Here is a 23,292-nt window from a genome sequence, read left to right on the forward strand (position 1 = left end):
GTGGAATGAGAATGGCTATTACATGCTGAGCTGCAATACTGACATAAACTAACAAAACACATAAATAAGTATTTGAAGTGTTCTTCTTAACTCACTATATTGCAATAATTTCTTTGTATCTTCTAGATAAAGGGAAGTTAGAGTGCTGAGGAATTCAGACGTTAAATTACTGCATACTGGCTTTTCCGTGCTGACTGCTGGGATGAACTCTTCAGGGGCTAAATTCCTCCTGCACACTGAGTCTAGAGAAGAACTGAGTGTCTGTAACAGCAGTTCAAAGTACTGTTGAAGGCAATGGAAAGGGAGACCCTAGAGCTGGCCAGAAGTATTCAAGGGCTTAGGCAGAAATACAGGCAGCAAGACGTGGCCCAAACTTTTGGCTCTTTTGCATCTCCCTTTTCAGTTCCTCTGCACTAGGCGGATATCAGGTGTTTACACAGGCACTCAGTGTGACATGCCTCTTACTTTGTAAGATGTGCCTCTTACTCCCCTAAGTGACTGCTAACTTCTTCTCTTATCCTCAGTTTTGCCGTTCACAATGAAGATGTCTATGAACAGGGACTGTCTAGGTTGCTGTGTGAAAGGTACAAGTGAAATGACCTGCACCTTGACTCCTGGGTCTTGCTCCTTCTCATATAAATCTCTTTGCATTGCTTCCCCTGTGAGTCATGGAAGGAGAGAGAGCAGCATTTTCTCCTGTTCTGTTCCCTGATGTCCACTGATTTCTTCGCTGAGGAGAAAGTCTGTTGCATAATGTGCCCCAGTAGACCTGGACATGGATGCTTTATTTGCACCCCTGAGGATTCTTCAAGCAAACCTACCTGTCGGTTCCCACAACTTGCTTTTTCACAGCACATTGCTAATAAACTGGGACGCTGCTGTTATGACAATACTGAACAGTTCCAACTCTACATCTCGATCACTGACTTCGTGCTAGGCTGAGAGTTAAACCTACTCACCTGTTTCCTCAGCACTGTTATTTATGGCAATATTCAGGCTCCAAGCACATCTAGCTCAACACGATTCCTCTGCATATTGCATTAAAAAGTCAGGTTTCCTGACTCACTGTGAATCAGTATGATCAGAATACATTACTCATCAGCAGCTGGACACCTGAAAGGCTTAACTCAGCCAAAATAAGGATGGAGCAGTTTAAAAAAGGAAGCTAGATCAAGTGATAGCCTGGATATGACCCAAGGTCTTCTAAATCTTATGTCTCATAGTGATCAATCCCAGGTATTTCTCAGGTAATTTTCTGCCTACTGCAGGTTGCCTGTCTGGTAGATTATCTCATCCTGATAGAGACTAGCATAATACCCAAAGCACAGCATCTAATACCCTTTCCAGAATTTTCATCATAATTAATTATTACCTGTCAAGGTATTCTTGTAATCCATATAAGTTGCTGATGCTTCTTTGAATTTAACTAAACACTCGGCTTCAAAATCTTCCTGTGGCAGTGGATTCCACAGTCTAATTACTTATTGTGAAACTGTCATCTTTAATTTCTACCACTGCTTCTGAATTCTTATATTTTGAGTTAGGAATGTCTATTCCTCCATGTTTAGATCACTCCGTTTTATATTTTCTGTCACCTCTTGTTTGACCTATTCACAAAAGAAACAGTCAGATGCAAGAGTACTGACTTAAAAAAAAAATACAATAATTTGATTTCTGCACAAAGCAGGAAAAGCCAAAGGCTGCTTTAACTTGATGTAAACAACAGATGCTTCTGTAAACCTCTGCAATTTATGCCCGTTTCCTACATCCCAGACAATTCCTGAGTATTCACACTCTGCATGGTTAACTACCTGCCAAGGACCGATTTCTCCCCTACTGAACACCTGAATGAAATCACTGGATAATGCTCGCTTATACTGGTTGAGGACCTGGTTTATAGCATTTTATCTCCATGAGCTTTTCACAAAATTCAAATGAAAGCAAATTCTCCTTCTGTCTTCATTGCCTTTCATACCCTGTTCTTGAATTTCACCCTTTATTTTAGTTTAGCTTAATTCTGAGTGAGAGTGCCCACACCAGGATCTAATTCTGTGTAATAAATGCACTTAGAAATTAATTCAGATCATATTGCCTGAGTGTCCACATGTAAACAGGTTCCAGAATATCTATTAAATAAATCTGTGAAATACAAGATATAATATAAACAAAAACACAACACGAAGAAGCTATTATTGGGTGTTTTTATCTTTTAAATCCATCACTTGGAGGCAGTCATTAAAAAAAATTCCCACAACCCTGAACATTTCACAGCTTTAACACCTTGAAGTGTTTAAAGATCAAGTTCTGCTCTTTCTGAACCCCATGAGTGTCCCTCCCCTGTCCCCCCATCTTGAGCAATAGACTCAAACTTCTTGTGGGGGTTCACCCTGCAGTGGTACTGACACTGCTGAGACTCTCCTGACTTGCCAGTCTCCCAGCGAGCGCTGGCATGCGCTTTCGTCTGATCTCTGCCATCACCTCTGCCTGTCCCCCTCACCTGGAAAAGCAGACTTTTTGCTGTGTTGTTTTAGTGTTGTAGATAAGGAACCTGAGGGCCATAATCCAGCACTGGCGTGCGTCATCACCTCAGAAGGAGATCAGCGATGTTATGCCCCTGTCCTGTCACAAATTCACTCCAAAGTTGTTCAGGTTCATAAAACCCTATGTGCATTAGGAGCTGGTAACTGCAAATGAGTGGTGTTCAGCCATCCCGCTGTCCTTAAAAGTTGCTCCACGCGATGAGAGCCATCGACTCTCTCTCTCGGTAGCTGCTGTTTTCTGCTCCTTGCAGATCTCAGCACCAAAAATTGTGCCACAGTGACATTTCTGTAGCAACTCCCATTAACTGGAACAAAAACAATCATTTGAAATTGGCAGCTGTGATGGAATGAAATGTTTCCATAGAAGGCACTGCACAATTATTTCTTGCTAATGCTAAAATCATGGGCAGGACACTCCCGTGGAAGATTTTCCATCCAATTTGTATTGTGACAGACATGATTAGGATGCTGACAAAATCAAGGCATCACAGTGTATAAGTCAGAGCACAGAAGGGATAAGGGTTTAACTCTTGTAATAACAAGGTCAGCTGGCCACAGTGCTGTTAGTAATACAGATTCACTCTCTAAATTTTCCCTGTGAACTCTGCCAGCAGAACTGGTGGTCTTTAGCAGACTGCAGAAACAATTTGGCATCTCTCAGGGAATCAGCTAGTTTGTTTTTTAATGAATGGCCATTAAAAAAGCTAGTAATGTCATCAATAGCAAGAAAAAAAAGAAAACATAAATTCAATTATAATCATTAATCTTGCTGATATGATATTTATACCCAAACCCCCTAAAATGAATAGCAATCACCCAAGCAGCCTCAGTGGATTCTGAATCGGAATTTTAAGAAGCAAAATACAACAGTCAAGAAACCCAGAATACAGCGTGATAGCTTGAAATTTCTTGCTTCTGTTTCAGATATGAACAGTGACTAGTGTGTCAGAAAATCAGTCTGTTTTTCACATCTGTGATCGTTGGTATAAGAGAATATCTGCTATTACCTTTTCCTACAGACCCTGCCTCAGGTAATACTTAGAAGCTCAGTATGCACAGCAGGAATTTATAATGAGCTCTCAGTTTAGATTCCCATCACTACAAAAAAGAAAGGTTAAAAAAACATTCAGAACAAAAAAGCTGGTGTCCATCAAAATCAAATGGGAGCCCAGGGTTTGAAAACACACAATAAAAGAGCAATGGATGTGATATCACAAGTCATTACAGTAATGCAACAATACTTTCTTCCCACTGAAAGAGCCCAGGACTTTATCACAATGTCACATCAGAGTCACTGGCATTTAGCCCTTGGAGAATATCTACTTCCTTTCTACACACTGGTGCAAAGTTAGCTGGATTGACAGCCCCAGGACCTGACCCGTTCAATTTAGCAACACAACAGGAACAATGCTGTCAGTGAGACGCCTCTAGCTCTGATCCCCAGGACATCTGTGAAAGGACAGTTTTGTCCTTCTGCCCTTGAGAGAGTTCAGTCAGTCTCAATCTTATGGGGAGCAAGATTTCTTTGCCTGTTTAAGATTGCCACCTCACCTTCCAGCCTTCATTTCCTAAAATCCTAGCTACTCTGTGTATATAGCAAACTTCATTTTAATTTGATGCAAAAAATTCCATCACATTCTCATGTCCACTGCAGACTAACAGAAGACAACATTCTCCTGGTAGTTTTGGAGGAGACAGGTTATTTCCAAAGAGGGAGGATATTTTCTGCGGCTTAGGCTATACGTAGCCATATATGTAAACCAAGTATCAGGCTATACGTACCTCAATACACAGGACTTTGCCACTGATTTCACCATAGATAATAGAATTAGAAGATGATGATGTTCGGAAGGCCCCTGGCCCCTCTGGAGGACATTGAGTCCAACCCCTGCTTAAAGCGCGACTTCCAGGTTCAATCAGCTTGCTCCAAGCCTTGTTCAGTGAATTGAGTATCTCCAAGAATACGGATTGCACACCCTCTCTCAGACCCTACTCCAGTACTCCCCCACTCTCAGAGGGAGATTTCTACATTGTTACAAGGCTTAGACCCCTTCCTTTTTCTTGCCCTTTAGTCTGTCCGCCTAGATAGACTGTCTCTTCTTGTTTGTACAAGGTTTTGTCATTCAAAGGAGACCATCCTTAATAATAATAATAAAGTCCTAACAACATTTTGAGATGCTGTTGGGAATCTCCAAGTATTGCACGGCTACAATAATTTCAACACTAAGCCATGCACGTCCAGTTTCTGACCAGGAGAGTGGGGGAGTTTACAAAAAAATCAATAGGGAAAAAAAAGAAAGATGCATTGGCCAAGCATTATAAATAACCTTGCCCAACAGCTCACCTGCTTGGTATTACTATGCTGTTGCTTTTCTTGTCTGAATTTTCCCCTGAAAATGCATATAGTGTAGCCTCAAACTGTTCTTCCTAAAGAGGAAGCAGTGCGGACATTAACAAAACCAATCACGGTTCCACATGGGGCTTGAGATCTAATCATAATGCATCTTGAAGTTTGATGAAGTGCCCTAACAACTTGAGGAAGAAAAGAAAAAAAGCCAAAAATTGAGTGCTGCTTTAGACAAATACAGGATTGACGACTAGGTGAGCTAAAAAGAAGATATGAAATATATTGTATTTCACAGAGACTTTAAGTCCCCAAAAAGTGCTTGGCAGCTCATCCTTTCCCAAACCATACATGTCTGAGGCTGTTGCGTTTTTCTGTTGCTGTTTTCTTCAACTAGGACCTGGTAAAATGGAATCCCTGTGTTGTAGTTCCGATCCACTCATTGACTGCTAAAGGCATCCTATGATGAGGCAAGCATCAGCCTGAATTCCCCCAGTGCTCAACCTCCTATCTTTGAGAGATTTTAAAATCCTTTAAAATAATTTCCACCTGGCACAAATACACACCCAGGTCCCTCAACTGCATGCTGCAATTTCACAATGAGTCTTTCTGTCGATCTCCAGGCCCATGTCCACATGTTTACTGACACACGGAACTGCTCACAAGATTGGTACAGCTGCCTAAACATCTGGTTTGATGCACTGCGCAGGATATCAACACTTCCAAGCAATAGTTTACAGAAGCGACCATCAGACTGCATGAACTGCGGGACTTAAACAAACCATCAAAAAACTAAAAGGGGGAACAGATAGAATATCACTCACTCCAGCATTTGAGGCAAAGAAGTATGGTAAGAAGAAACAACCAATTATTTGCTTAAGAGTCACAGATCAGTGAGACATTGGTCTACGCTGTAAATTTTCAACTGTTCACTGTGCAGCATAAAATCAGATTACAGCATAGTTTATGATAACATTATTACAGTTACATTTACAGTTTTTAAGCAAGATTTTAACAAATATTCAAATATATTAATAAAAAGCTCTATCTTCATATATATACCAAAGATACAGTGTTTAGTAGACACATGGAAAATGTTAGAACTATGCTGAGGACAACACAGCTAGGAAAAACAGGGCTAACATCACTATGCAGTAGTTTGCAGTTGCTTTAAACTACCTTTTCATGAATGAGATATTACAAATCATATAGCTCTGGTGGTCAGTCTTGAACCAGTGACAGACAGGGTCTGCTTGCTCAGTCCCTGCCAGAGGGTGTCATATGTCCTACTGTCTTCCAAGTGGAGGGGTGAATGGAGGCTTTTTCCAGATTTCAGGCCAGACAGTTTAGCTAAAAAACAGCCCACTGTGACATTTTCAGCCCTCAGACTGCCTTTCCAGAGACCCGGAACTGCTTTCTCTAGATCTTTTCACTGCCATTTCTTTTCTCTTCTGGTATCCTCTCCATTTGCCATCACCCCTTCTCATCCTCTCCACCTCACCCACTTGTCCGCTTCTCCTTTAACCCACTGTCTCCTTCCCCAGCTACCTTCTCTGTGATGCTGGGCCAAAGCTTGTCGGTCCCAGGAGAGCCACCAAGAGGAAAATACAGGACAGGAGTACCCTATAGGAACAGTGAGGACCAGGTGTCGTTTTTCATTTGCTCTGTGTAATGAATTTTTCTTTCTCCTCCTACAACCCCATAAAGAGTGCGTCCCCCCCAACACACATATCAAAAGGGGCCACCGAGGACTGGGATCACAAGTGTTGGATAATGTTGTGTGTGTGCATAATGAGAGAGAGTGTATTATACTATGCAAGGGCTCATCTTCCCCCTCCAGGTGCTCCAGGGAGCACCAGAGAATCTAAGCAATAGCAGCTAAATTACCTCAAAACTGAAAGCAAGGTCTCTTCACCTTCCTAAACCAGATCAGTGCTCCTACACAAATCTGAGACTGGCAGGTCTTGTCTCCAGCTGGGAAAGTAACAATTCATTGAAGAGCCTTGTCTGTGCATGGCTTCCAGACTGTTCTTCTCTAGTCAGCTGAAGTACCTTAAGCTTTCTTGGTGTCCAGTTTTCTCTGAACAGCATCCAGCTCCTAAAGCCTACTATGTTGGTAAAATGCCCTGACACTGGCCCTCACACATCAGGATACTTGTATCTTTCAGGAAAATCTACCTTTATCTAATGCTTTTAGTGAGGCATCAAAAACGTTCAGGCTGCTCCAACCAGAGGGAGCTAGCAGTGACAAACCTACCCTCTCCCTCTTCTGGAAGTCCTCTGCAGAGTTCTTGCACTTTCCACATGCACATAAAACAATACCATTTCAAGGAGTCCCCCAACTGCAAATTGACTCACAGTTGTAACTGCTGTTGACGTCCGTCTGTGTTGGCGCCAGGCTGTACTGAATTGACCCTTCAGAGGTGGCCCTTCCTGACAGTAAATGGGAGAAGAGAAGGAAGGAAAGGGGAAGGGAAAAGAAAGGGAAGAAAAGGAAATATTTAGATAAACTCACTGAACAGATCTGCAGACACTCTCCACTATTTTTTAACACAACTTCTTACTGTAAATTCCTTCCCCCTCCAACACACACACACTCACATGCACACAAACACATCTGCCAGCGGAAATCTGGAGAAGCAGGTTGCCTTGAGTCCTGCCAAGGAGTCTCATTTGCTTTGTCTGACTGTCAGCCCACTGGAAATGCCTTGTACTGGGGTCATTAAAGAGGGTGGAGGGCACGCAAGCTGCAGAACTGGCGATGCCATTGCAACAGGTACGTGCAGGACTTCACTGGCCAATAAGATCCTTGCAGATCAGGCTGTCAAGCCTAAGTTAATCTTTCAGCATTTCTTTAAGGACAGATGCATATGATAGGACCTGAATGTTAAACATCAGCATGTCAGCCCTTCTGTCCTATTCATTTACAGACATTGGATGCAGCAGAAAAAATAGCTTGGCAGCATTTCTCATTATGAATAACTTTTCCCTCAGAAAAGTGCAATCCAAATCCTCTTTGGCATTAAGGGTATGTTTGACTCAGGCCAGCAAAAGCTGTGTTATTAACCTGACATGTGTCTCCTTAGCAAACTGCACTTGTGAATTTGCTATGGAGGGAATAGTCCCTGCAGCAGAAGGTGCAGAGGTACAGGCATCAGACTGCTCTGCTGTTCTTCATTCCAGACATGCTCTGTAAATGAGGGACCAGAGGTGGACTGACAGCCTCTCAGCCTGAAAGCACTTGAGGCCACGTACTTTAACCTTCAAGGTCATGCTCACTACATTTCCAATCTAGTTCTCTTTTTGGTCTTACTGGTTTCTCATTTGCACAAGATCTGAGTATCAGAGTTAGCTTGTACAACCTCCCTTTACCTGCAGTGTTGATGGAGGACCCTCAGGTTTGTGCTATACTGTGAGCAACCCAAGAAATCTGAAAGGTTCATGAAGCTTTTAATAAAAATAGTTTCTGTGCTGCTACTACAGAGCAAACAATGAATACATAAGCACCACAGGTACATGACCATGTAAACAGCAGGACATTTTACCAGTGAGGAGGAAAGGAGGTTGGTATTTGTCCTTCAGTCCAAAGTCTCGGCCTGACTACTAAGGCAACAGTGAGTGAGTCTAAACACCGTTCTATAAATAAACATTGTCTTTATTGAGCTCTTATTTCTCTTTAAATGATCTCCTTTCCTGACTTGTTTTCACAGAATTTGACTGGGCCATACGTACTACTTAATAATGAAGATGGATGATAAAACAGCATTCACAGTACTTATAAGATTTTTCAGTGAGGACATGCAGAATTAATTCTTCATTTGAGAAAGCACTAGAATGCACACATAAGCATTACACCATCTAGAAATGCTCATTATACTAACTGAAGAGCAGTTAATACTAAGTTATTGCTGACAGATGCTTTCATCAATTCATACGAATGCAGAATACCAGTGAAGTAATTTGTGTCTTTTAAGTGTGAAGGCTGTGGAGAAATTTCACTTTTATAGTCTCTACCTTGCAGCAGAATCAACTAAAGCAAGATATAGGGCCATCCCTCTGAACCCTGACAAAGTTTTAAGGTACTACTCTTGAGTTTCTTGGATTGGAAGGCTCCAATCTCTTAGGGGCTTTATTATGTTTATTTGTACTTACATCTGCTTGCAACAAATTTTCACTAAAAATCAGCAAAAGACCAACCACTTTCAGACTCTTCAGAATTGCCTAAGAGAATCAGCAAAAAAGCTAATCTGGTCATGAGCTCTTGCTGTTTCACATGTAACAGGAGCACACAGATTCTCTTGCTGAGAGGGAAGTGAGGTGAGTGATGCATTGACCTACTGTTGTTTTTTTAAAGATCGCATTATATTCAGAACTACTTTTTACTCAGTGCTATTTTCCTTGCTTTTCCAAAGCAGCCTTCTCAAATCTAATACAAAGTGTCATGCTACCTACCTAGGCTTTCACTTGCTTCCTGTTTATCAGAGAAACCACTTCTAAGATGTTCTTATTGTTTATAAAGATTTCCCCAGAACTTGCCCTCCTCTATTCCAAGTCCTTTTGATCTCTAAAATCTCTTTCAGGGAATAGCCTTCTGCTCAAGAAGCAAAGAAGCAGGAGTCTACCTACATATTTCTTCAATTTTTAAAAGACGGAAGCACAGTTTACACAGTGCTAGATGAGCATAAATCTGGCCTCTGAAATTTTGCAAATTGCTGGGTAGCCTTAAATGCACATCCAGCACATGCAAGATTCCTCAGCCCTCTTTGACAATGAACCAGAATTTGTCGCTTCACCTTCAGCCTCCCAGATTTGCACCATGGCCAAGAGAGAGCAGCCAGAGAAATAACGTGTTGCAAGCAGCAAGGAGCTCCCTCCAGAGCAGAAGCAAAGTCCCCACAGGAACAAACACCACCAGCTGATTTCTTCTTAAAACTGATTTCTTTTTTTTTCTGCACATCAGATGGAAGCCAATGATTCACAACAATCGTCCCAGCATTCCCAATGGAGTGATGCACCTGTGTCTGAAGAGTGATAGTGACCCCCAACACTCAGGGCCCACAATGGGGGGAAGTTTCACTGGGGGGCTGGAGGAGCAAAGCCCCTCACAGCGCTACAGCCTCACCAGCAAGGAGCCTTCAGCCTTAAGCGTTCCAGCCATCTCCAGCCACAAGGGCTGGTAATGCAATCTCAGCTCTTTTTTTGAAATCATCATAAGCAACAGGGATGAGAGCCCTCCTAACGTCCATTCATCATGGTTTTTTTTTAATATCTAATATACCTCTGAAGGGCCAGAATATGCTCTCATATTATAAAGCACAGACCTGATGTTTCAGGAAAACAGTATCATTATCTCAATAAGCAGATCCTAATTTGTCTAAGATTTGTAAAAATCAGGCAGATTTGTTTCCTAGCAAATTCCACACAACTTCCTTCATTCTCACCCAAGTTGCTGTCATTAATTTCAGAAAACCAGATCTGTCCCTTCATATGCATCCATGCCAATTTCTTGCAGACCTCATAGTTTTAAAAGAGGTCTGAGGAATGCAGATTCAACATAAGAATTACCTGGCCAGAGACAGACAGAGAGAACTGGGGACAGCCTAAAATAGCAAACACCTCTGTAGTCAAAGAGATCAGCTGCACTGAGACTGAAAAGAAAGACCCTGATTTAACTGACGTAAAAAAAGAACTTCAATCTGCACTTTTGACATTTTAGCTTGCTGCCCTAATTACAGACTGTTGGATATTTTGGTGTAGACTGTATTCAGTTGCTTACAAGAGCAACCTGAGAGATAAAGAAATCCTTCTGCAGCTTGCTTTTTACTTAAGATACAACAAACCCAGATTTCAGCCCATGGTCTCCCAATGCTGAGCAGCAGGAATCCTAATCACTGACTTCCCTTCAGCTGTGGAACAGATCCCTCAAATCTTGAAAGGGCTGTTCTTCCTCGAGGAAGAAGTCTCAGTTTTTCCCAGGAAACAGGATTCTTATTTTCCAACTTGCTTCAGGTTGTAACCTCAACTGAAAAACAGCATTTTCCTCTTGCAACACAAGTGCTGATTTAATGGCGTCTTTTCCATTGCCCAAGCTGCCACTTGCACTCAGAGGACAAACCACATCTTCTCTTGGCAGATGTTACCCATCTCCGTAACCTCGTCCCACTTCCTTTGAAATTATTATCATTCATCATCCAGTAGCATCTAGAAGCCCCAGATATGAAGGCCCCACTGTGAGTTTTATCGTTATATCGAAGAGCGAGTTCACAAAAGATTGCCTTGTTTTTCTCACTTAATGCAGTGCCTAACAAAATGGAATTTCAGCTTTTTAACCTCAGTCTGTTAATAACAAACCATATGTAAATAATAAAATCCCCGTGTATGGGGATGTCCACAGTGGGGAAGAGAAAATTGCCTAAGGACTCAGCATTTGTCTGCAGGATGAGTTTTAAAAGGTTAGTATGGTGTTTTAGGGAATATTTTAGTTCTGCTACAGGTTGCTTATTTTCACAAATAGATCAAGACTGACAGTATATAAATAAAGCAACCTGTAGCTGCTTCATCCAGACACAACCAGCTCCGAGAGTTAAAGGTCTGAGATGGTTTTGTTCTGCACTAAAAGAAATTCCAGCACACCACATGCCAGCTCTGCACTACCGTGGATTGCACTCCTTTTCCCAATGAGCCTTTGTCCCGCCCTGTTGATCGTGGTGGCAGACACTACCTGTGTCCCATTAACACTGCAAGAGAAGCACCAGTTGTGATGACAGCTTGATGTTGACGGACTTTTGCAAGTCTCAGCTGAGGAGCTAACCATAGCTGTAGAGAGGAATTACTGATTCTGCTCTGCTCCACCTCCACAGCATATGAAAGCTTTCTGAAAGGATATTTAACTGGTCTAAGTGCCCCTCTTGGAGTAATGTTTTCAAAAACTCTGAAGTCATTTAGGTGTTTCTGAAGTCATTATCAGAATCAGGCTTTTAAAAAAATGGTAAATATACAGTGCTTTTAACAGCACCACTTTTGATACAGAAAATATCAAAACTGGAAATTTGTTTTAAAGTAAATTTTAAGGACGTCTCAAAGTATTATCAGAAATGAAAGTTTCTAAAATTTGCACTGTCTGTTAAAAGGGCTTAGTCTAAGTACTACAAGTTTTGCTGTTGGTCCAGCTAAGCTGTGTGGACTTCCTACCTCCTATCAGCATATATCCAGTCCATATCTCTGTGGCTTTATGCAGGATGAACTGTTCAGTGCTAGGACCATCATCTGGACAAGGGATTATAAAGAGAGGGCAGAGTGGAGGATAACGCTTGCAACCTGCTTTAGTGACAGGAATAATCCAGATGATTGTGAAAGGACTTAGCAGAGGGACCTCGCAGCAAGGCACTGAGACCTCCTACCTAGTCCTGTGGAGCTCTACACTCCCCTTTCAATCTCTCCTTATCAACAAAAATCCTTCATAGCCTAATGATAGTTCTAATTATAGAGCAGGAATTTCTTCTGATAAGGAAGCGTTTATATGCTGTAGCACACTCAGTGCAGATGCTCCCTTAATATCTGAAAAAAACTCCACTTGAAAGGCAGTGAAGCAGAGTGGCTCAGCACACACTTAAGGTTATCAACTGAAGACCACACAGACAGGCACAATTCCCGTGTTTCCTAGAAGTGGAGTACTCCATTTTGCAACCCTAATAATCTTCTTGTAACATAGTTTGTGTGTGTAACAAATAGTTCCGTGACTCTACATCAATACTTCTAGATCATCACAGAGTTCTTCAGTACGACTTCAGGAGCAGCAGGGAGCACAGCTATAAATAAAACTGCTGTGAGTAGTATTGATAGTATCCAGCATTATCAATACAGGAACTGACTGACAATAAAAAAATTAAGAATGATTGACTCTAGTGTCTGACGGCTTCAAGGCAGCTGCAGACAGAAACCAATGCATTAAGTCAGAGAAATGCCAATGTCCTGGCTTTCTCTATGAAAACTCTTCAAAGCAGAGCTAGATTTCGCATGCTTTTGTTCTTTAAAGTGCCAGTGGATGGAGCATTGTTGTGTTCATCTTGAAAACCAGAAATAAAAAAGAAATGTCAAAGTATTGGGAATGGGGTCAGCTTCTTGGCTCACATTAAGGAATCACTGAGATAGGTAGTTCCTGGCATTTGTCAGCCATTGCTCAAAAAGAATTATTTGGTGACACCAGCAAACCTACTTTTTATGTGCATTTAATTTGGAATGAATGTGTGCTGTCTAGTAATCCTGTATGTTGTGAAAGACTTCTGCATAGATCTAAGGGAAAGAATTCTCTGCAAGAGTTTTCTTCCTGGTATGAACTCAAAACAGGCAGAAACTCTCTTGCCTGTGATATTTCTGTGAGCCATCTTTTCGGAGATGCGTGCACTCTAGCAAATGCCACCTCTTCAGGCTAAAGAAAGTAAAGCAGCTAAGGAATTATATGATACAGGCCTATGAAAACATAAGCATCACAGAGAAAATGAGCAGGAATAATTTTTTCACCATCTCTTCTCATCCAAGAATTAAGGAGGAACAAATACAGTCATTTCAAATCAAAAGCGTGATAATTATTCATGCAAATTGTAGTTCAGCTTTGGAAATCCTAGCTAGAAAGCACTGTAAATACTAAAAAAAAATTTAGAAATGCAGGCTCCAGAAGCAACTGAAAAATGCAAAGAATAAAGTCCTCGATAAGCTTCTAAGCACAAATACCCCATCTCTGGCTCAGGAGTCCCACAGACACTACTTTCCAAAAGTATTGGACAATGCTCAGTGAAGCAACACTATGTCCTCGTCCTGTTCTTGTTATTTCTTGTACAGGAATGCCTGTCTGGAGACAGAACATTTGGCTTAGTGGACACTGGTCTGATCTGGTATGACTATTTTTATGTGATATGCACTCCATAATGCTCCTTGATGTGGTGGCGTTTAGAATCAGGGGAACTACACTTAGTCATTTCAGAGAAAAAAGAAGTGTATGAAATGGAAATTAATAGACAGTCACCAGTTTTGGCACAAGTATTCCTCTGGGGAGCCTGAGGCTTCAAGGTATCCACTGTTGATAATCATATCTTATCTTTGATCTTACTTGGGAATGGACACGAACTCCAAAACAGATAGTGTGTAATCACCAGGGGCTGTGAGAGAGGAAGACAGAGTCTCCCAACTGCCTGGAGAGATAGGAACCGAGAAGCAGGAGGCAGCTTACAGGAAGCTAAAAATAAACCCAGCTTACTGACGTAGACTTGTTTGCTTCATGGTTGTGTGATGGAAAGACTAGACTGATCCATTGTGTCATGAAAAAAAAAGTCAGCAGGCCACAGTCGCTCTGTGGCTCTGTTTAATGACAAAAGGGCCAACCTGCGGAAAAATAGTCAAATAGTGGCAAAGAACACTTACATACTCAGTATTGCATGTGAGAAAATGCATTTCTTTGAATGCATTTGCCATGACATTTATTATAATTCTAGGATAGATGGACACAGTTTTTCAAAGTAACTAGTGACTGCACTGACCTTGGTGGTGGGAGAGGGATAGCCTGGGTTATTTGGAGCTTGGTTTGCACAAAGTGCTAAGACCACATATTCTGAAGAGTCACCCAGGCTCTTTTAAGATCTAGCTATAAGAGTGCTTGAAAACAGAGAAACCTGAACTCACCGCCCACTTGAAAAAGTGGCTTAGGCATCTCTTAGGTCTTGCTTTCCTATGGATTCCTACATCTCAACCACCATCTGTGCTTTCAAAACAGCCGCTGTGTCTCAAAAGAGCCACCATCTGTGCCCTCATAATCCCCCTGCCCCTTCTCTCCATGCCTGCTCTTCCATTGCACTGAAGTGATCGCAATTACTTCTATTCATCTCCCATCTCCTTTGGCTGTATAGCCAACCAACCCATGCAGATCCCCACTACAAAGGAACCTTCCTCCAGTGAATATACTGGGTTGAAGCATAAGACTAATTTCTCACCAAGTGCCCCACTCTGAAAGCAGAGAAAATAAAGGTGAATAGTGATTGAGTTATATCCGGATGGTCCAAGCAAGACAACACTGTGGGTCCGCCTGTCCCAAGGCACAGTATTATCATTACAGAAAGTGATCTATGCCCTTCTCCTCTGTTGAGCATGCCAACACCTTTCCTGCAGTGGAGGTTTCTTAAATGTTTAATGAAAAGCATTGCTTTCAAACCACTCTTTAATCTTTAACTACAAAAGTGAAATGTGTTATACTCTCTGGATCTTCCTACACACATCCCTATAGCCAATAAATTCTATCTTCTTCTATTAAGGAAGTTTATAAGATTGCACCTGTTATAGTAATGTATCAGATGGAAAGAAAGAATTTGAAGTTATAAGACAACTTGGAGATGGAGATTTGAACTGGGTGATTTCTAGCGTAACATTTTTACATTACTATTTTCCATCTGTCCGTATCAGAAAATCACACTACATATGGCTGCCAAACTCTGCAGGACCAAATACATTCTTCCTCACATACTTTCTTTCTTAGCCCTTTCTCACTTTTATGTGCCTCACATAATTTGCCTGCTGTGTTTATTTGCACATATTATCAGCAGTCTTTATCATTCAGTACAAATAACAAAAAAAAAAAACCCTCTAAATTACTTAAAGATCAGATAAAAGAGAAAAACATATTCTAGCTTAATTGCTTCTTGCATGGACAAATTAGGTTTCACTAGAAAACTGAGAAAAAACCTCTCCTTTACACACAGGGTACTGAATAACACCACCAACCTACATATTTTCAAAAACCTTCTTTTTTGGGGATTTTTCTCATTTTAATTGCAAAGTAGTGCTAAAAAGTTCACACTCTGTGGCTGAAAACCATCTCAGAGCAGCTGTGCAGCTTGGGGAGGTTAGCTGAACTTTTTAAGTATCAAAACGTAGAATTCAATACTGCAAAGTACGTTTCTATCTACAGTAGGGCAGCCTGAAATACAACCCAAAGTGGGGCAAAACTGCCTAAGAACACAAGATAACTCTGGAGTTGTGCCTTTTTCTCCATTGCTGTCATGAGTTGCATGCTGATGAGTAGTTTGGTGAACCTTTTTTTTTCCTGGCTGTAATTTGGATGGGGCTCAAAGCAGCTGTACCCTGCACAGGGAACCGGCTACAGCACCAGCCTCTCAACCTCACCCATTTTGGTGGAGGCATTTCCAGCACAGTTTTATACAGCTGCTTAACTTATTAAGAGTGGAGCTGAGCAGCTCCTACAATGAGAAAAAGGAAAACTACAACAACTGGAAATGGACAAACCATTATTTATAGCAGTGAATGATCACAGCTGAGCTCCACTTACATCGGGAGCAACAGACAGCTAAAAACTAAATCAGATGCTTTCAAACTGGGACGTAATCAAAGTCAATACACTAAATACAACAGCCATCCTGTCTTGTGCAGCTCCATAAACTCTTCCCACCGCAGAAGCAGTGAAACATGTGTAGCTTGGACGTTTTCCTCAGAAGTTTCTACAGCATGACAATGTTTTTAAATGCCATCAGACTAGTCAGAGTGTTTAATATCGCTAGATATGCAAGGATGAGGCATGGATTAGAGCTGACAGTCAGACTTAATATTTTTAATCAGAATTAGTATTATAAAAATAGCTCAGAAATCCATAAAAGAAGGATTACAGCATTTGAAATAACGCAAGATATTCCCTATGATGTAGCAAGTGTCACTCATTCTCTTTTCACTTAACCTAAAACTGAGCTAATTTGAGCATGCCAAGATTATTCATATTTCACTCTGATACTTAATAGCTCGTTCACAAATGTTAATTAATTAAGTTGTAGGATTCTCTGAGAGATAAGAAGGCATCAGTATACTAGTTATCTCAAAAGCTTTAAGCCAACTGATGTACGGAATGAGAACAACATAGCCGAGGAACTCATCTTCTTGTTCCTTTACACTGACACTCAATTTGCTGCCTCTTCCAGATTTGCCAATGCATGGATGGAAAAGGCATGTTTCCTGGGAAAACTCCAAGCTCTCCTTAAAGCCTCCCTACATTAGAGCCAAGCCCCTCTCCCAGGCAACAGCAGAAGTTTTTTAGCTGACGGAAACTGTGGGCTAAGAAGTGAATTGAGAGCTGCATAAGCATCCAAGGACAGGAAAAGGTCGGGGGTTCAGATTCACCAAGCATCTGCAGAGGCAGAACAGAAGCCAGGTGGGCAGATGCAAAGGGGCTTCTTAGCGGTGACAGTAATTAGCTATGATTAGTGGGGGTGGGGTGGGGTGTGTAGCAAATTCAAAGTCAAGCCTGGGTCTCTTCCCAGCAGGTTTGTTCCACGTGCACCATTGGTTGCCAGCCTTAATAAGGACAGAGCAATAATTCCTGTAGTGCTGGATTTGCTGAATGAAGCAAGCAGGGTGCGTCACTGCAGGGATTGAATGGGATAATCACAAGTCTCCCTTTCTGGCTGTAGGATGGGTGCATTTAAGACACTTGGTTCCAAAGGGCAAGCAGGCGTGTGAATTAAATTGTAAGCATACTTATTATATCTGGTCACATTTTGCTAGGCACAAAGAAGCACTTTATTTTGAAGGTTGAAATAGCTAACTGATTGGATTGAGTGTCTCAGAGCTTCAGTGATGCAGTCATGGACTGGTCTGAAATAACTCCTCCTGATCCCAATGCATGGGACTCCTCCCATGCATGGAAAGCAAGGCACTGCTGTAGCTTCTCTGCTTGCTCTTTTGTCTTAGACTAACACAGGGTTCACTTCACTGTCTAAGCTATGAAGCCTTCCAGGACAAAGGCAGATCCAGACTGAACAGACTCCTTTGTCTCTGCTCCCTTTCCCCGTAACTCTACATCTCTTGTCTGGGTGAAGGAAGCAAAGGAAGGTCTCTTCCTACACGTGTCTTGTCCCCAACAGTAAACTAATACACACCTTGGGTCTGACAGCATCTAGCTGCTGCAAGGAATGAAAGCTTTGCCCTTCTCTGAATCTGGTTTCATTGCAAGCAGCAGGTAACCAGTGTCATCTAGGTAAATGCGTTGTCTGAATAGCCTTTTACTCACAGAGATAGTAGAGATGGCCATTTCAGTAACTTCTCTAACTCTGATATTAGTATTTAGTAACCTCTAGATCATCTCTTAACTTTTCTTCTTGCCTCAATAAAAAGCAACTGAATCTAGAGCAATCTCCAAGCTTTAAGTAGCCTTCAAAATACAGTTAATACTCTGATTTCTTGGTAACCCGCTCAGCTAATGAAGACCACACAGAAAACTCTGAACACTGATATTTGCATTACTGGCTTCGGTTTCAGTATCTTTGCCCTATATATAAAAAGATTAAAAGGTTTGAGGAACAGGATGTGTGACACAGGTAACTACATTCATTTCCAATCTCTGCACAGGCAAACATTCATCAACAGTTAACCTTTTGGGGAACATTGGAGGCTGAAGTTGTGCTCCCAGTTGTGTGCATTGTTCTGAGGGTATGAACAACCCCCCCAATACCAGGACACGTAAAATAGGCAGAAAGAGTGAAGAAAGAAGGCAACTGCTCTGCTTCTCTCCTGCATGGGCAAGGACAGACAGTTTATTCCCCAACAAGATTTAAGTGTGTTCCTAGGATTTAATAGGATGATCTATAAAGGGATACAGTCGTCTTTGGGGGGGGAAGACAAAACAGAGCTGGCGACCAGGGAAATGGACATAGACTGAGGTACCACAGAGTCTCCTAGCTAGATAATCCACCACTGCTTAGATTCAGTCAGTGTTACACTCCTCGTAACACTGCTCACACAACCTATCGGTGGCTTTTTGATCTGCTGCTCCTACCTCTCTGCAGGCAGTACTTGAAGCTGAACCATTCCTACAGCAAGGTCCGTAAGCTATGTAGTGTTACACAAATCCGTATTTCAAGTCCTCCAAATGCATCAACCAACATGTGCAAAAGATATGTGTAAAGCAAGAAAGATTTCTCTGTATGGGAGGAAGGAGGCTTTTGGGTCACAGCCAGCTAACTGACACACAGGACACCCTGCAAGAGGTGTACACTGGGGTATTTTGTTTTCTGAAAGTAGTGGTCTTACACTGGAAAGATTGGTTGGTTTCACTGGTTCTGTAACAGTACAGTAACCCACTTTTGCTTTGCATGAAGTATTTGAATAGATAAAGCTGTACTGGATCTTAAAACTCAAATTTCTATAGAAACTATATCTATAGAAAGCAAGTTAGGAAGCTCCCAGAAATCATCGTCCCAGGGACAGCAACGTTCAATAGAAGATGTCATCTCTTTTTCTTTTTCCCTTTGCCAATGTGCCCAGAAAGAAGTTTTCCTTTTTTTGAGCAACCTTGTTTCTAGCATGTCTTTGCACATAGTACTAGACACTAAATCTTACCAGCTAGATGTTTCAACCTTAAAATAAAGTAGTTCTTTGAGTTTAGTGAACAGTCACTAGATAAAATAAGCAAGTTTACAGTTTAGACCTTAATTCAACAAAATACTCCAGCATGTAATTACTAAAGTCAACAAAATCATCAAAATAATTACATGTACCAGTTAACATTCAAAGACTTTCTGATCTCACAGTCAAAGCTGAAGGACATTGCACACTGGAGGCCCAAAACTTACAGCCTTCCTGCTGTAATGGGAGTTGCATTTGCAGAACAAAGGCAGAATTTAGCTCTCTGACCATCAGTACCTGTGCAATGGTTTTACCACAAAGCTGTTTTGCACTGTAGTCATCACAATCAATGAAAGACAGCAATGAAAGACCAGGGTAAACAACCTTCATTCATTCACAAAGCACTAATGCAACTAATACTCCTTTCAAAATGTGTGTCTTGGTAAAAATAAATAGTTTAGCTGTAATAAAAATCTATCACCTGCATTTCTTAAGAAGCTATTCAAGTGCCAAATAGATACCTTTGATCTGTAACGATAAATAATGGGTTTCATTTCCTTACTTTACAAATGCTGGGCTCAAACTGTATGTTATAGGCTGCAGAAGAAGCTATGCTAATTCACATCAGTTCTCCAGATAGTTTAGACTATATGAGAAAGCACTTTAGCTGGAACACAGCTCTAAACCCTTTGTAATGCCAGTGTTACAGGAAATTGCATTCTGAAAAAGGCCAAGCAGCTATCAGACACCCAATCCAAGAAAAAAATCCAGCCTATTGGTGTATACAGTCCATTCAGGATCTGCAAGTCTCAAGTCTACAGTTTCTCCAGTGAAAAAAAAAAAGAAATTATTGAAGTGCAGAAATTACAGACTTCATTCGGTATGGATTTGAGCACTATGATTATATTATGTCTTGTGCCAAATGTGCACTCTCTGAAGTTAGTGTTCATAATGTCTCCTACTTGAATTCTACAAAATTTAATAAGGGCTGAGGTATACTGTAGTACTTCCATACTTAGGAACACTCTCTCTTCTACACAGCTGCCCATTTTGATGCAACTTGGAGAAACTCAAAAGCTTGAAGACCACAACCCTGCTGCCAAATTTAGCTGAACTTCATCAGCAGGCTTAAATGTTATTTGGGAGACAAAGAGAAAGCAGCAAAACTTACTGACTGAGGTACTCACCTACGCAAACCTTCTAATCTTCATTTGCTTAGGAAACCAGAGTACAAAACCATGCTTGTAATATTCATGATTATCAAAGAGGGATCTTCAAAATTTACATAACCTTTTTGCAATTTAGTGTAATCTCTGGAAGTCTGTGGACAATCTCAACTGAGTATGTACCCTTTCCTGAACTCTCTTACTACCTGAATAATGCTGGCTGTTAAATGGTGCAACACTCAATAGAAAACCAAGAAGACCGAGATGGTAAACATTATGCTCAGTCTGGCAATTTATATCTTTTTATTTTTTAAAATGCATTTCATTTTCTCTCTCTCTGCTAGTGTTTTTTGCACTGCAATCTCTCCTATGGGCTAAAGGCCAGTAAGTGTAGTTCAGGTGGCATGTCGTTAACTCACTTCATTGTGATAATAATATTGCATCCCTCTTGCCCTGCGGGCTGCTGGGTACAGGGGCTGAGAGCATGCAGGCATTTTCTAACACACCCATATCAACCAAACAATACTGAAGCTGTAAAGCTGTGAGAAAAACCAGCAAGATCAGTAGCAAAAAAGCTCCATCTGTGAAGCTTTCCTCTTTATAGGAGATCTGGTAGCTTCTTCCAGCCAGGATACCAAGGTGGGCCCTGAGCGGTCTCCTTGGTCTAGGAGAAATAAGGGCAGGGCAGAGTTAGAGGCAGAAACCCTTGGAGAACTGTAAAACCAATACTGGTGCACTCTGTCGGCTGATCCAAGCCCAGGTGAAGTCAAAAAGTGACTTTGTATTGATCGCAATGAGCTGGCGGGTCAGACCCACTTGGCCATACTAATGAGAGCTGAGCTTTAGCCCACTTCTACTCATCTTGAAGTCCCCAGCTGCTCTAGCATGGGCATAAGTGATAACAGACCAATACTGAAATTCGGAAGAGTTACCTTGGACTTCGATGGCATCAGGGAGAGACAGAATTTGAGTCTGTTTTACACCCCCGTTAATCCTTTTTCTTGGCTCTGATTTTTATTAATTAGTCTTTGAGGGTCTGAAATTACATGCAACTGATCTGCAGGAGTCAGGTAAGGAATAAAAAGTTTGTGGAACTAACTTCTGATTAAAGCTCCTGAATAATCCAGTTGTTGAGACAGGGTGGAAAAAGGGCAAGGGATAAATAAGGAAGTGGAAAGAATTAGAAAGATGTAATTTGAATTTTTTTTACTGTAGAGCTTAAAATGATAAAACCCAGAGACCTCAAGCATGAGGTAATTTTCCCCAGCATCCTGCTTTCTAAAAATATCTGCTAGCTCTCTTCTGTCTCCACCTAATTAAAAGGACTGATGTCAGAGCCTTCAGTTATGTCAACAGCTGCCCTGCCTCCATTTCCCTCCTCTTTCCTACCTGTGACAGCAGATGCCGTGTGTCTGCGAAAAGCAGAGTCACAGGGCTGCGCCAAGACCTTCCCCTTGGGTGTGTTAGGGAGGGGTGCGAGGAATTAACTCCACAATAGTGCAGTCTGGCAGAGGAAAAAAAGCAGAAGGGAAACGTGATCAAAAGCAAAACTTGTTCTTTCCATACATTCACATCTTCTGTTTGCCTATGCTACAAAGCACCCAGTTTGTGGGACATCCTCAAAGACTACAAAGTCTAAAAGAACAGTGCAGATAATATCGATAAGAGGTTGATCCTGTTTGGGGACTGTGGAATAGATTGGAGGTCTTCAGGGACTCCATTTCTCAATATGCACCTGTTACTCTGGTGTGGATATTTACATTTTATGGCCTTGGAGCAGTCACTTTGCTTTATGAATTACTATGCATTCATCAGAGTCTCTCCCAAGATGTGTTTTGCAGAGTGTAAGTCTGTCCTCACCAAAATACAGTGCTGAAGAACCAGCTCACAAACAAGGTGTTACTACTAGACACCTCGTATAGTTCTCTGTGAGGTGTTAGTAGGACATTGTGGTGAAAACTTAAACTGAACCTTAAAAATAAATAATGAATCATTTAAATTTGGAACACGTTGTCTCCAAATTTCACTCATAACTTTTGGAATCTGCATTTAAATAGATTCCAGAGACGGCTAATTTAGATACCAAGTGTCTTTTCACTTACCCAGTGAACACAAATTTTCTGTGTGTGTGCTCCTTTCTAAAAGAAGAGGAAACTCAGGTGGATCTATGCCTGGAAAATATAAAGAGGAACCTCAGGAGGCTATTTCTGCTCTTGAAGATATTGGAAAGGTGCTATGATAGGAAAGATTGGCAGAAATAATAAATATTTTATCAGAAATGTACCAACAGTATTCCCTCCTCATTTTGCAAATCATCACTCATGTATGGCTTTTTATCCTCTGGTAACTACAAATCAAAAGACAAAGACCTTGTCATTACCATTATTTCGCATGGTCTTTGGCTAGCAAGGGATCTGCTTTCTTTTTAAATAAATAAAATTCGAAAAAGGAAAGTTATGGTACTGGCCCAAGCACTGAGGCAAGTTTCCAAAGACCAATTCTTTCATGCAGCATGTGAATCATCATTTCCAGGAACCCACAATCATTATTAAGATCAGACCACTTGCCATAGTGACACACTGGCTCAGGGAGCAGGACACACACAGCTTGCAGAACTGAGGTATAATAATGAATTCCAGAAAAATCAGATTAAAGATGGAGACATTGAAAAAGGTACTTTTAGCCCTTATTTTACCACCGAACTCCTTTGTGATGAACTCAGTTCATCCTCTCTCTTTATTCATGTGGTCACATTCCCACGAACTTTGTTTGACTCAGGTATTTAGCTATAAGCTTGTCAAAGCTTAAACCTTCTCAGATGCCATCTGTACAGCTGCAAAGCCAAGGA

At 41.3% G+C, this 23,292-nt stretch overlaps 1 protein-coding gene across 1 annotated transcript in view; it reads right to left on the bottom strand.

Annotated features, from left to right (window-relative positions):
- NRG1 (neuregulin 1) overlaps positions 1-7,299 on the bottom strand; it is a 305,370-nt gene extending 298,071 nt beyond the window's left edge. Inside the window, exon 1 of the mRNA XM_075136293.1 lies at positions 7,243-7,299. The gene's annotated coding sequence lies outside the window, so the exon portion shown is untranslated. The remainder of the gene's footprint in view (positions 1-7,242) is intronic.
- Between the last annotated feature and the right edge of the window lie 15,993 nt (positions 7,300-23,292).

The sequence above is a fragment of the Calonectris borealis genome, chromosome Z (assembly GCF_964195595.1).
Source record: "Calonectris borealis chromosome Z, bCalBor7.hap1.2, whole genome shotgun sequence".
In the NCBI taxonomy this organism is placed as follows: Eukaryota; Metazoa; Chordata; class Aves; order Procellariiformes; family Procellariidae; genus Calonectris; species Calonectris borealis.